The sequence below is a fragment of the Euleptes europaea genome, chromosome 14, assembly GCF_029931775.1.
Source record: "Euleptes europaea isolate rEulEur1 chromosome 14, rEulEur1.hap1, whole genome shotgun sequence".
Classification (NCBI taxonomy): Eukaryota; Metazoa; Chordata; class Lepidosauria; order Squamata; family Sphaerodactylidae; genus Euleptes; species Euleptes europaea.
Genome location: NC_079325.1, coordinates 59,261,595 through 59,275,301, shown reverse-complemented (window position 1 = coordinate 59,275,301; position 13,707 = coordinate 59,261,595).

Sequence of the window (13,707 nt, the reverse complement as noted above, 5' to 3'; positions counted from 1 at the left end):
TAAAAATTCAAGCTTTAGCCCTGGGTCAGAAGATTTTCTTCACTACACCCTACTCTCTTTAGAGGGGAGGAACGTTGCTACCCAACAAGGGCGTAAGGACATAACAGCAGGCAATTTCAGGCAAGTCCTGTATAATTCCGACCTCCCAATCGATTACCCCCCTTCCCCTTTCCCCTTTCCCTCCCTCTTTCCCTTTTCTTTATAACACTACCCCTTTTCTTTATAACGCTACGTGCAATCAGAAAAAACAGAAAAAGAGATATTATCTTAATAACATCACTAATTTTTCTTCTTTTAAATTCCGTTGTGGAACACCGGAGGACCTACCTGTGTGAAGTTTGGAGGGACGAAGGAGAAGAAATGGCGGCCTTGGCGGCGAGGGACTCAGTGGCCGGCGACTTGTGGAGGCTTGCGATGGCGGCGGCAGCAACTCGTGTGGCGGCAGCATTTGGCGGAGGTGACAACCCGTGAGGCTTGTGGAGGCGGCGACTCGTGAGCCGGGGGCGTTCGGCGGAGGTGACGATTAACGTCGGCGGCGAGCGACTCGAGAGTAGAGGCAGAGACTTGCAGCGGCGGAGGTCTGTGGCGCTAAGCTCTGGCAAAGAAAGATACAGAACCCGGTCGCAAATATTTAGAGGACGGTCGACCTCAGGAGCAGCATCAAAAAGGCGAGATTTTTGAGTGGGCTCAATTTAGGAAACTTCAGCCGATAAAGCAGACAGCCACTTTAATAAGTTGATTCCCCCCGGGCAGTACATTACGAACTTCCGGGGGCGAACAAACGAAATACAGGATGGAAACTACACTTCCCAGGAGGCGTAGCAGCCAAACTTTGTTAAGGCAACGAGATAACAACGCCTGAGACAATTTGCCCCGTAGCTTTGTGTATAGCTTCCCAGAACTTAGCATTAGCAGACTAGTTAAGACCTTTGGAACTCTAGGGATTTTAAATGGTGGTACCTGGTTGGGCCAACTGATCACTGTATAGGTACTTCATAGATGAATTAATATAATCAATAGATTGTGTTTTGGAATATAGATGAATTCATCAATATAATCAATATAACCAATTGATTGTGTTTTGGAAATATTAAATAAGGAAATACTGTACTTATTCTATACGGATAATTAGCAGGGATAAATGATCTATTTATATGGACTTTATAGAAGTACTAATATAAATAATTAACTACTGATATTTAACGGGCTAATTGATTAACATATATGAATTTTATTGATTATGTTACAATTGATGGTGATTTCGAATTATAGAATAAGATTATAGTGAAGAAAAGAGCATAGAAGAAGAGATATATACTCGACTGGTAAATTAAGTAAGTTTAAGAGATACTACCTGATCTACGATTTCGCACATTCAGATAAGGTTATTAAGAATATCGGTATTATAGTTAACCCAAAAGTCAGAACATCATAGACTCACCCATGCATGTCAGACACTTACAAAGAACTACAAACCAGAAAACGAACTTACAGATACAATCTAATGAAAAAAAATAGAAAGACAGGGAAAAAATCCACAAATCTCAGAAAAGACTTGGAATACTTACAGAAAGAAGAAGAGGAGGAAGAACTAGAAGGGGGAAGGGGAAGAAGAAGAAAAAGAAGAAGCAGCAGCGATTAAACAACAATTGCACCAGCAACAATCAACTAGTGGGAGAACCAACATGGAAAAGACGTTGGAAAAACTAACATCCCAACTTGCGGGAACAGAAGAAAGATTAAATGCAAAGGTTGACCAAGTCAGTAAAAAAATGGATAAGGTAAATAAAGAACTGGAATTGCTGACAAAAGAATGTTGCTCAGTCAGAACAGATGTACAAAAGGTGCAAACGGAAATGAAAACTGTCAAGCAAGAACTAACTACAGGCTTCCTCGATATAAAACAAAAACTAGAGGAAAACACCAAAGAAATACTGTCAAATGGGGAAAATATTAAAAAACTAAAAGAAAGACAAATAAGAGCGGAGAGATCACAATTAGAACAAAAATCTTGGAAGGAGGAGATGGAGGTCAGGTTAGCATCAACTGAAATGCAATCAAAAGAATCTAACCTCCGTCTCCAAGGGATCACAGAGGACATTGAGCCAGAGAACTTAGAGGAAACTATGGTCCGGACTCTTGCAGATTATTTAGGAATACAAGAGGAACTCTTTTGGAATAAGAGAATTATACTGAGTAGATTCAGCATATGTGACAAAGAAAAGACTTCCTAGGGAAATTCTGATAAAATTCTCAGATAAAAGAATAAAAGAAGAAATACTCTCCAAACAAAGAAAGGAACCTCTATAAAGGTAAAGACATCCCACTAGCTGTTAGGAAAAAAAGACGTGAATTTGATTCATTACGCAAACTATTACGAGAAATGGAAATATGGTATAGGTGGATTGGTCCGTACTTTTTAAGTGTCCAGTTGTCAAAAGGAAGGAGACTAATCAGGAATGCAGAGGAAGCTCTAGAATTAGAAGAAGAACTTAAGGCGGAAAGACAGAAGAAAGGAGAAAAATCTAGCAAATCAAGTCCACCACGAAGAAATGACAAAAATTACCCATCGGAACACGATAAAAATCTCCTGGGAGAAGCGGCGGCCTACAAGTAAAAATACGAAATGGATGGCCTAGAGATAATTTCGATCAACATCAATGGCCTGAATACCCCACAAAAGAGGAAAAAACATTCCATGCACTTTCAAAATACAAAGCAAACATAATTTGCTTACAAGAAACGCACATCAAAAGGAAATACAACTACTTACTTAACGATAAAAGACTTGGCAAAGTCTATACATCCTCGGCAATGGAAAAGAAAAGAGGTATAGCAATATACATTAGACATTCCACTATTAAAGTTTTAGAAATAATAAAAGACAAGGAGGGTAGACAACTAATACTTAAGCTACAATTTCCAACAGGGGAAGTTAAAATACTTACGTCAATATATGCGCCTTTAACCTCGAAAGAAGATTTTTTCTCTTGATTCTTTGCATCATTAGAAGATCTGCAAGAACATGATTTAATAATTATGGGTGATATGAATGGAGTTCTTGATGATGGACTAGATCGCTCCAAAAACCAAAAGAGCAGTATACTACCTAAAAACGTAAAACAACATATGCAACATCTTAACTTACAGGATACATGGAGGTCTATGAACCCGGGAGTTAAAGATTATACATTTTATTCGGATAGACACCAAACTTATTCGAGGATTGACATGTGTTGGACTTCATTATCGCTTATAAGAAATTTAGAACAGGTGGAAATTTTACCAAAACCTCTATCGGATCATAACCCTATTGTAGTAAAATGGCGCAAGAAACATAAAGGACCATATAGATGGAGATTAAATGAATCAGTCCTTTCCAAAAAGACGGCTATCGATAAATGCCGCCTAGAACTTAAAGATTTCTTTCAGAGGAATGAAACTCCAGGAATGAGTCAGGCGATAATTTGGGATTGCTCTAAGGCATATATGCGGGGAATATTCATTGCTATTAACTCTAAAAATAAAAAGGAGAGAGAAAAACATCTGATAAACTTGCAAATGAAGATCAGACAATTGGAAAAAACCCACCAACTAACAAAAAACAAAAAAATCTTAAAAGAAATCACAGAAATAAGACACCAAATCGATCTCCTTTACACTGAGGAAATGGCGAAAAAGCTTAAATTTTTGAAGCAAAAATATTTTGCGCATGCAAATAAGCTGGGCAAATATTTAGCATCTTTGATTAACAAGGAAAAGCAGAAAAGGGCTATAATGTCAGCAAAAATGAACGGTCAAATAACACCTAAAGAAGAAGAAATATCCAAGTGCTTTTCCAATTACTTTAAAGAACTATATTAAAAAAATACACAAACCGTACGAACAGAAGAGATGAAGAAATACATTGCACAAAATCATCTGAATTATTTGTCTAACAAAGAAAAAGAAATTCTGAATCAAGAAATATCAATGGAAGAAATACAGCAAGCAATCAAGAAACTAAAGGATGGGAAGGCACCTGGACCAGACAGTTTAACAGCTAAATATTATAAATATTTCGCAGAAGAACTGACCGCAAAGCTGTTAAAGGTAATGAACGAGATACATAAGATTTGCAGGGTACCCAACACTTGGAAGGAAGCTTATATAGCTCTTATTCTAAAAGAAAATACTGACCCATCACTACCTTCTTCTTATAGACCGATATCCCTTCTTAATACAGACTATAAACTCTTCACAACTATTATCGCTCAGAGGCTTCTTGCAATTATTGACAAATTAATCAACCCAGACCAAACAGGATTTATCCTGAAGCGTCATATGAATGAGAATATACGACTTTTGATTAACGCAAGAGAGTTGGTGAAACATAGGAAAGAAAAATTCGCCTTCATCTTCCTAGATGCAGAGAAAGCATTCAACAATGTCTCTTGGGAGTTCATTCTACAAGTACTATATAGTGTAAGTGATAAAGGTAAATTTATAACTTGGTTAACCAGCATTTACTCGGAACAAGAAGCCAAACTGCTTATAAACGGAAATTTGACAGAAAATATTAATATCGAGAAAGGAACCAGGCAAAGATGCCCTTTATCCCCCTTATTGTTTAATTTAACATTGGAAATATTGGCCAACAAAATCACTGAATCAAGAAATCAGTGGACTGCAAATACAAGGAGCAGAATTTAAAATAAGGGGATACGCTGACGATGTTCTACTGACAATTGCCCAACCTCAACTAGGTATAACAAAACTAATGGATAATATACAAGCATATGGTGAACTGGCAGGATATAAACTTAATAAATCAAAAATGAAATTTTTTTCTAGAAAATACAACACAAGAAGAAGAAACAAATATACTGTATATACCCGTGTATAAGCCGACCCGCGTATAAGCCGAGGTGCCTAATTTCTCCCCAAAAATGGGGAAAAATTAGGCACCCGCGTATAAGCCGAGGGTCGGCTTATAACCCCTCCCCCCCCGCAGGCTTACCTGGGCTCCCGGCAGCAAGCGGCGCGGGCCTGGCGGCGGCGGCGACACAGCCGGGCAAGGGCCGGGGCAGCCTCCCTGCAGCCGCCCCAGGCCGCCCTCGGCCGCCAGCAGCGGCGGCGAGGGCGGGCGAGGGCCGGGGCAGCCGCCCCAGGCGCCCTCGGCCGCCAGCAGCGGCGGCGAGGCCTGGCGAGGGCCGGGGCAGCCGCCCCAGGCCGCCCTCGGCCGCCAGCAGCGGCGGCGAGGCGGGCGAGGGCCGGGGCAGCCGCCCCAGGCCGCCCTCGGCCGCCAGCAGCAGCGGCGAGGGCCGGGGCAGCCGCACCAGGCCGCCCTCGGCCGCCAGTAGCGGCGGCGAGGGCGGGCGAGGGCCGGGGCAGCCTCCCTGCAGCTGCAGGAGGCCGCCCCAGGCCGCTCTTGGCAGCAGGAAGCGGCGTGGGACCGGCGGCGGCGGCGGCAGTAAGTTCCCTCCTCCCTCCTCCCTCCTCCCTCCTCCCCCTCCCCCTCCCCTCCCCTACCGTATTGACCCGCGTATAAGCCGAGTTCGGCTTTTCAGCCCTTTTTTGGGGCTGAAAAACTCAGCTTATACGCGAGTATATACGGTAGCTGATCAGACCAGCTGTGTCATATCTAAAAAACCTATAAAATACCTAGGAGTATTCATACCAAAAAATAACCAAGGTTTATTTAAATATAATTATGAAGCAGTTTGGAACAAAACAGAAAAAGACATTCTTATGTGGACCAAACTAAGAACTTCTTGGCTAGGCAAAATTGCCATTGTAAAAACGAATGTGTTACCACGGTTAAATTTTCTTTCAAACAATTCCAATAAAAATTAATGATAAAGTACTATGTACATGGCAACAAAAAATTAATAAATTTATATGGGAGAAAAGACGCCTACGGATTAAATTTAAAATAATGACGGACAACAAAAGAAGAGGAAGACTGGCACTTCCTAACCTAAAATTATATCATCAAGCGGCAACTTTAGTTTGGATCAAAGACTGGATAACCCAACCAGATAATAGAAATATTAAATTAGAACTAGCAGACCTGCAAGTTGGAGCACACCAACTAATATGGGGGGAAATTCCCAAAAAATAGTTGGAAGAAATGAGAGATCACCCGATTGTGGATAACATGATTACAACGTGGAAGAAATTAAAACTAAGGCTAAGCCCTTACCCCTTGTTAATGATGGCCCCATTTACTGTCTAAGGAACCATACTGGGGGGCGGGGAGTATGGATCGATAAGGTACGGAGATCTAATAAAAAAAGACGGGTCACTCAAAACATTAGAAGATATTCATGAAGATCATCCACAGATGTCCTGGATAACTTATCATCAATTAATTTCAAGATTTAAGGAAGACTGCACAGTTAGAGGTAAACTTAAAAAAGAAACGGAATTTGAACAACTGTTAAGTAAACCAACAGAACATTTATTAGGAAAAATCTACAAACTTCTAATGACATTTGATACAGAGGAAGAACAAGTAAAAGTTTGTCAAATTAAATGGATAGAGAATATAAATGAAATAATAACAATTGAAGAATGGGAACAGCTGTTCCGGAAGAATCTCAAGTTCACTCTCTGCCAAAATATCCAAAATTGGTTTAAAATGCTGCATAGATGGTACATAACTTCGAGTGATATTCAAAATATGAATAGTAAATCATCGGGATTATGTTGGAAATGCCACAAAAGTACCATTGCTGGTGGACGTGCGAAGCTGTTCAGAAATTTTGGAAAAAAATACATATGATTGGTTCTTGTAGGTTATCCGGGCTGTGTGACCGTGGTCTTGGTATTTTCTTTCCTGACGTTTCGCCAGCAGCTGTGGCAGGCATCTTCAGAGGAGTAACACTGAAGGACAGTGTCTCTCTGTGTTACTCCTCTGAAGATGACTGCCATAGCTACTGGTGAAACGTCAGGAAAGAAAATACCAAGACCACAGTCACACAGCCTGGATAACCTACAAGAACCAATGAACTCTGACCGTGAAAGCCTTCGACAAAATTTTAAATAGATATGAATTTGGAAGGCATTTGGGGGGAAAGCATAGAATATGATCCCAAACTCTTCCTTCTAAACAAAACACAAGATACAATGGATAAGCACCAACAGGTCATAATAAGATATCTAATGACGGCGGCAAGGGTCGTCTTGGCATCACTTTGGAAAACAAACAAGATCCCAAAAATCCAAATGTGGATAGATAAATCCTTAGAATATATAACGATGGCACAACTAACAGAACATATGAAAGATGATATACAAGAACAAAATCAAGAGAAATTGAATCCCTTTTATGAATACATTAAAACTATTAGAAAATAGGTCCAATTAATTCAAGTTTCTATCTAGATAAAAATATTATGATGTTCTACAAATAGGTATCATTATATTTTTCTTGTTAGAGGGGCAGATACTACTATGTGCTAACAAAATGACATTTTATTAACCATGTATTCCTTTTCCCATCTTTTTCCTTTTTGTATACTTTGTTAATTATGGAAAATAATAATAAAAAACCCTTCAAAGGAGGAGAGCCCACCACCTCCCGAGGAAGCCTGTTCCACTGAGGAACCACTCTTAAGAGGCACCACTCTTGTGACATTAAGAACTTCTGTTGTGCGGAAAGTTTATGCTAGAATAACATTTGCTTAAGTTCAAGAAGACGTCTGTTTCTTTTTGCCACAAGAAATTAATCTGACTGTTTTCAGCAGTTACAAAACATGATGCTCTTTTACCACCTGCAAATATTTTCCCCAAGAAGGCCAAATATTTACAGGTAGTAAAGGCACTGTAAGCCGACACATACCTCCCCAGGGACTATTATTTATGCCTCTGATTATAAGTTTCAGTTGCCCTCTCTGTGGATTCAGCCACTCAAAGCAATTTCAGCAGGAAAACCCCAAAGGCTGTGCATTAATTGCTTCAGGAAACAAAGGAAAATAGACCAAGGTCGCTTCTGAATGGCGCTCTTGCTCTGCATCCTCCCCTCTCAATTGCAGCCCTCTTAATTGTTGCTTCTGCATAATGTTGTCAAACTTTGTAAATATTTCAGATTTCCCACGGTTCTACTGCTGTTTTTACAAACCTTTGGTTCATCCTTCTGGAAGATCATACCCGAAACAGGTTTGAGAGAGCAGGGAAGGGGTGGATTTCCACACATGCTGCCCTCATCTGGTACCTTTCCCCTTTCCACCCACCATTTCCTCTCCCAGCACTTTATGCTGTTTTATTGTTGTTGTTAGTTGGGGTATTGTTAGAGTGGTAAAACACTACAGTGATCTCTGTGAGGGTCTGGATATCTCGGTCTGCGGGTCCCAGCTTTCCCTCTCCCTTTGAACTCGTAAAAGCAGTTCACACCGTTTGGCATTTCCTGGGTTCAGGCGCCATATCTGCAGACCCGGAATGCCTCCCTCCCCTGCTGTGCTTTGTACTCGCTTTGTATTCACTCCCTCTTGCCAGATTCGGCCTTGGAGACCTGATAGCCCTAACAAGCCCTCTGAGGTCGATTGATGTCTGTATTGTACCCATCTATCTTGTAGCTTCCCATAACATAGGTGTGAACTTTGATGCCCTGTAGGGGATATATCTCTGTAGCTTTGGAGTGCTGCTCACTTGCAACTTTTAACTCGTGTTTGACCTGTACTATCTGAAGCCTTCAATAAACTCCTTGTTTCTGCATCAATGTCTGAGCAAAGGATTTTATGAAGTTTGCACAGCCTAGTTGGGAACTCTCACATTAAGTTGCAAGTCCTTGCCTCTTCGTACTGCTCCTGTACCGTCTCTGGACAGCTATGCAAGACGACGGGGATAAAACTGAACCGAAGGAAGACCCGCAGGACAACGTGGTACCTAAACAGCCCGACCCCAACCCCTCAGAGGGCAAATCGACTGGGAAGGTGCCTAGCGGGCCCGACTCGGGGTCAGGGTTGGGTACGAGACCCAAGACCACCTTTAATTCCTGGCTGGATTCCCCCCGAGGCTGGTCGCTCTCCCGAAATGAGGTGCGGGCACGGCGGACTGCGGTTCCCAGTATGGGGTTCGAGGAGGACCCCGCTCGGAAGGAAGCCCTGTTACTCCACCAGATGGGTGAAGAACGGCAACGCTGGCAGGAGGAGCGCCAGGGGTTGCTCGATCGGATGGACACTATGCAAGCTGTGATGCTTGAGATGGCCCACGCCATGGACGAACTGAAGGTACAGACCCCCGCCGGGGATCCACCGGATGGAGCGCCAGCCGCGCCACCCATCCGGCCTGCTCCACCAGCCCGCCGGGATCTGAAAATCACGTATGATGGGTCGGGGGACCAACTGACCTTTTTAATGGTACAAGTGGACATTTTTATGCGCGAGCAAGCCCGAACCTTTACCTCAGAGGAGTCCCAAGTGCAGTATGTGGCGTCTCTCCTCCAGGGTGAAGCGGCCGCCTGGATGGTGCTGCAGTATGAGCTCCGCTCCCTGGTCTTACGAAGCCTTGATGACTTCATGATCGCCCTCAGAAACCGTTTTGAGGACCCGAATTTGGGGGAGCGGGCAAAAGCCAACTTGTTGCAGCTGCGGCAAGGGACTAAGTCGGTTGCGCAGTATGCAAGCGAGTTCCAGTCACTTTCTAGTAGAATTTTGGACTGGAGTGAAGCTACCCGAGTGCAGTGTTTCCGGGAGGGACTAAACCCAGAGTTGCAACACTGGGCCTTTATGCAAGGTAACCCTCCCGATGTAGAAGGATGGGTCCGTCATGCCGCCGACATCGAGAACCGAAAACAGCTGCTGACCCTTTCCAGGCAACGCACCGGGCGAGACGCTAAACCCCGTGGAGACAGACCCGGCGGCCCGAAGGACTCTCGCCCCCTCGGGGGGAGGAGGTCCTTCCATGGCCGAACGCCGCAAACGCTTTGAGAGCGGGGTCTGCCTCGTTTGCGGGGGGAAAGGACACTTTGCCTCTCAATGCCCTTCCCGTCCCGGATGCCCGGGACCACCTCGCCCGACAGCGAACGACACGGAGAAGACCCCGGCCGAGGGGCAGCCTTGCTGCCGGAGCGGCGCAACCAGCTGCCGGAGCGCGCCCCCCGCGCTACACGTGCGCACCCAAGCCGGACCCCCGGCCTCTACTGGTCCATCGGGACCACGGATTACAAATGAAACCTTTGACTCATCGGAGTCACGGATTACAAATACCACATCTACTTCCTCCAGTGAAGAGGAGGATTGGGAGTTGCCGGCAAAAAACGCCGCCGGTCTGCTGTAAAGGGGGCTCCTCAGCAGACCGCTCCGAAAGTTGTGCAAGGAGCTCCATTGATGGTAAGCGCTCAGGAGGACAATGTTTATATTAGGGTTCACCTTTCTCTACCCAAGGGGGGTCCAGTGTTAGAATTTCCGGCCCTAGATGACTCGGGCTGCGCTCGCACCCTGATAAGCGAAGAAGCTGCCAAGAAATTGCGGGTCAAACGTAAGCGACTCCCAGAACCCCTCCGCTTCTCCCAGATGGATGGTAGTGACTTTAAGAAGGGACCCGTAACTCACCGCACTGCCGCAGTGATTATGGCCGTGGGGGAACATTGGGAGCGGCTGTACTTTACCGTTGCCCCTATTGTCGCCCCGGTAGTTTTGGGAATGAATTGGTTGCAGGGTCACAACCCCTCCATAGACTGGGTGAAGCGAACGCTCACCTTCCCTAGTGACCCTTGCGAATTGTACGATAAAGACCGGGTTCTTTGCGCCCCAGCAGCCGCCTTGGTAGGGGTCCCTGTGCCTGAGACTCCCCTGCCCCAACTACCCGGCGAGTACTCCCAGTTCACTGATGTGTTTGATGTGCGGGAATGCGATGAACTACCCCCCCCCACCGAGACACTGACTGCGCTATTGAAATCGTGGGGGATGGTAAACTATCCAAAGGGAAGGTCTACCCCATGAGTCCGAACGAGAAGGCAGTACTGCGGGAGTATTTGGACACCAACCTAGCACGGGGCTTCATCCGCCCGTCCAAGGCACCTTATTCGGCCCCCGCCTTCTTTGTCAAAAAAAAAAAACGGGAGACTTAAGACTGTGTATTGATTTTCGTCGGCTGAATGCTGTCACTCAGTCTAATGATTACCCCCTCCCTCTCATTCCAGACCTTCTCACACAATTGAAGGAAGGCCGGATCTTCACCAAATTGGATTTGGTGGAGGCCTATCACCGCATCCGCATAAAAGAAGGGGATGAACCTAAGACTGCCTTTTCTAGTTGTTTTGGAATGTTTGAATATTTAGTAATGCCGTTCGGGCTTTCGGGGGCTCCGAGTGTGTTCATGCAATTAATCAACGAAGTTTTACATGACTTATTGTTTTGTGGGGTGGTGGTTTTCTTGGACGATATCCTCATTTATTCGGAAACCATGGAAGAGCATGTGCGGCTGGTGCGCGAAGTCCTCCAGCGGCTGCGGGAGCACAAATTGTTTGCTAAGGTTTCCAAATGTGAGTTCCATCAACCCTCCATCACCTTCCTGGGCTATGTGATTTCCCATCAAGGCTTAGAAATGGACCCCAAGAAAGTGCAGGCAGTTATGGACTGGGAGCCTCCCGCTACACGTAGACAGTTGCAACAGTTTTTGGGCTTTGCCAACTTTTACCGAAACTTCATCCCCAACTTTGCGCAGGTGGCGCTCCCCCTCACCTCCCTTCTGCACACCAAGGGGAAGGGGGCGAACGCCACTCTGCCCTCTGCCAGGTTGCAATGGTCCCCGGACTGCCAGCGGGCTTTCGATACCCTTAAAGTACTTTTCTCATCCGAACCCGTGCTTGCTCACCCGGACTGTAATAAACCTTTCGTAGTTCAAGTCGATGCTTCAGATGTTGCCATGGGGGGGGGCTCTTGCAGCGGGACGAAAGCAGTGATTTAAAACCGTGCGCCTACTTTTTGAAAAAGTTTTCCCAGTCCGAGATTAACTGGGCCATTTGGGAGAAGGAGGCAGCTGCCGTTAAACATGCCCTCACTATTTGGAGGCACTTCCTGGAAGGGGCAGAGACCCCTTTTGAAGTGTGTACCGACCACAAGAATCTTGAGGCTTTGAAGGGAGCTAGAAAACTCAACGCAAAACAAATTCGTTGGGCTCAATTCTTTGCTAACTTCCGATTTGTCCTGAAACGTGCCCGGGAAGGACAATGCTCTGGCAGATGCCCTCTCTCGGCTTCCTCAGTACCGCAATGAATTTGATCGGCCAGTGGACTCCCTGTTCACCCCTGAGCAAAGGGGGGACGTTTCGGGTCTCGCAGTAACCACCCGATCCCAATCCCACCGTCAGGAAGCCCCTCCCCCAAAGGTGTTCCCGAGGCTTTCCAGCAACGGCTCCGAAACGCTTCTCTGAGGGAAGCGGAGCAGCGGACCCTTCCCGCGGGCATTGAACAATGTGACTCTTGGTGGATGCAGGGGGGTAAACTCTACGTTCCTGAACTTCTTCGCAAAGAGGTGTTGGGAATGGTTCACGGGGCCAAACTTGCGGGGCACTTTGGATTTGTTAAGACTTTGCATTTGGTAAGACGGCAATTCTGGTGGCCCAGCATGAGGGCCGATGTTGAACTGTACGTTCGCAGCTACCTTGTCTGCGCCACGGCCAAAAAACGGATGGAGAAGCCCCCCGGACTTTTGAAGCCTCTGGAAACGCCATCCATGCCCTGGGAAGTGATCGCTATGGACTTCATCACTGATCTACCACCCAGTCGGGGAAAAACTGTACTATGGGTAATCACTGACCTATTTTCCAAACAGGTTCACTTCGTTCCTTGTGCGGGGCTGCCATCCGCCCAAAAGTTGGCTAAATTGTTTGTCAATCACGTGATGAAACATCATTCGATCCCCAGGAAGGTCCTCTCCGACAGAGGGGCTCAGTTTGTTGCCAAATTCTGGAGGGCCTTCCTGAAAGTCATGGGGGTGGAAGAGCAAGGGCTTTCTTCTGCCTACCACCCCCAGACCGATGGTCAAACGGAGCGTGTCAATGCCGTGGTTGAATGCTATCTCAGATGTTATGTTAATTACCACCAAGATGACTGGGTGGACCTGTTACCTTTTACTGAATATGCCTACAATAATGCCCCCCATTCCTCCACAGGTTTCAGTCCTTTTCATGTGGTGTATGGGAGAGACTTTGGACCCTTTGGCTCTGCCACAATCACCCCAGAACTCGAAGGGGTTCAAGAAGTCCAGGATTGGGTGCAAGTGGTGCAGTCCACCTGGCCCTGGTTGCAAAAAAATCTAGAAAGGGCCAAGCGTAAATATAAGGACCAAGCAGATAGGCACCGGTCCCCGGGATGGGAACTCAAGGTGGGGGGGCAATTTTACCTCTCCACCAAGAATCTACGTTCTCTCCGACCTTGTAAAAAGCTGAGTGACCGTTACGTGGGTCCTTTCCCCATATCCCGAGTTATTAATGAGGTCACGGTGGAGTTGGTCCTTCCCAAATCCCTTCGGGGTGTGCATGCCGTGTTTCACATCAGTCTGCTCAAACCCTATGTGGCTGCCCCTCAATTCCATCCCCCCCCCTAAGTCCGAAGTTCCTACGGTCGTGGGGGGGGGGAGATGCATTTGGAAGTTTCCAAGGTAATGGATTCTAGGATAAGAAAGGGGAAATTGTTCTATTTGGTTCGCTGGAAACATCTGGGTCCTGCTCATGATGAATGGGTGGCGGCTCCCCACATGGCCGCCCCCCGCCTGGTTCAAG